Source organism: Otolemur garnettii, unplaced genomic scaffold (assembly GCF_000181295.1).
Source record: "Otolemur garnettii isolate 467f Iridium unplaced genomic scaffold, OtoGar3 scaffold00080, whole genome shotgun sequence".
In the NCBI taxonomy this organism is placed as follows: domain Eukaryota; kingdom Metazoa; phylum Chordata; class Mammalia; order Primates; family Galagidae; genus Otolemur; species Otolemur garnettii.
This window is the reverse complement of record NW_003852475.1, coordinates 17,337-19,140: the sequence shown is the minus strand read 5'-3', so window position 1 is coordinate 19,140 and position 1,804 is coordinate 17,337.

Genomic DNA, 1,804 nt, shown 5'->3' with positions numbered 1-1,804 from the left:
CCACTAAAAGACACTTTAAACTGTTAACTTTGGGTATGCAGAAGCTTTTGCAGGAAAGCACTTGTTGCTGGGATTTCTTCTAAAGTGCTTGCCTGCTTATCCAGCACACCAAAACCCATCTCACTCTATGCCCCTGATGGCCAAGGTTGTAATCTGCTAAACACTGAAATCTCAACATCTCAGTCCCTGTTTTTGGGCTGCTCAGTCATTAGATTACTGGCCCAAGGTCTCCTGGCTGATCCTCATGCTGTGACCCTGAGGGTGGGGCCTGCAGAGGCAGTTCTCCCACAATGGCTGTGCCGTTTGCTTATTGCCAAATAATATTAGCTCTGTTCTGGCTCAATGGCTCAGTCCGGGGCCCTAGACAACACTTAAAGTCATCCGCATTCTTGCCAAAATTCTCCCAATGTAGCTCAACCAAGTGCTAAAGTCCACAAAAACCCAAACAGCCCACATGTAAGGCCTTCCCTGCTTGCAGTCTCACTGTTGCTGTAGTTACAGCTGCAGGCAGCCTCTGACCTAATGATCGCAGCCTACCACTTGCCAGTTCTCCACTGCTTTTGCCCTCCTCGGGGAGTCCGAAAGTGTCTTGCTATCTCCCTGTGTTCTCAAAGGGATGTTTTTGGGCAGAACCTACCAGCCAGAAACGCCTGGAGTCTTCTCTCCCCAATCTCACCAAGCCGGGTTGCAAAGAAGCTGGCTGTTACTCAGCTGCCATCTTGCTCCTCCCCTCTCTAAAGGCCCCACTTCTTAACACCACCACACTGGAAATTAAGTTTCAACGTGAATTTTTGAGGGAATGCAAACCTTCCAGCTATAACAAGCTATCTATCCAAACATTGATGTAGTAATCTAAGCAGACTGGTATCAAAATGCAGCTGCAGATTCTTGGGGCTGGCTCAGTGTTTACAGTGCATCCAGGCTGTCTGTTCCTCCTCATCACATGGCAATTGTCAGAGCTTCTTAGAGTCTGCATCATGGGTGTCATGATACCAGGAGAGCTATAGTTAAGCCTAGGGCTCTCACGGTCGTCATTACTTCTAGGTACTTCCACTACCAAGACCAAGTAAGGTGACCTGCCTGAGTCTATTTTGTTGTGGAACTTGATTTCATAAAAGCCTATTTTCCAATGAACTTTTATGAACCCATGTCGATAATGCAAGGATAGTGTTAACCACAGTGCTGGGCAAGTAGGAAGTTCTTAATGAATGGTAGTTGTCTTGTTAATTTCATTATTCTGGCCCTTTCTCTCTATTCTTCTTATTAAAAAAAAATCTGATCTTCACCCACCCCCTTAGCCTTTTGCCCTTAGCTGCTGCTTCTTGGGCTGTCCTTGAAGCTCATGAAATGATGAAACAGCTGATTTTCCTGCCATTTCTCAGCTCTCCTCCCAGCCTTCTCAGACTCTACTGCCCCATCTCTAGCTATCAAGAATTTTGTGAATTTCATGTGATGTGCTCTGGTGTCTCAGTCAGGGTTCTGGCCTAATTGAATGAGGGCACTGAGGGGAGAAAAGGACTTTTTTTTTTTTTTTTAAATCAATGTGCAACAGTTGGAGGTCTAGCATGGGGTGGTGAAGTAATGCTGGGCCCTTACAGTATGGAGCTGGCACTGACCCGGAGTCAGAGCATATCAGTGAAGGGGTGGGAGCGGACAGTAGGACAACTGTCCTGTATTTGTGATGGCCATGGAGAGAGGAATACAGCCCTGTCCTGAATCCCAGCAAGTCCTCCAATAAATACCTGGAGCTCACCTCTCACCCTCCAAGCTCCAGGGACACCTTCCCGGAGGAGGCTGGCAGGCA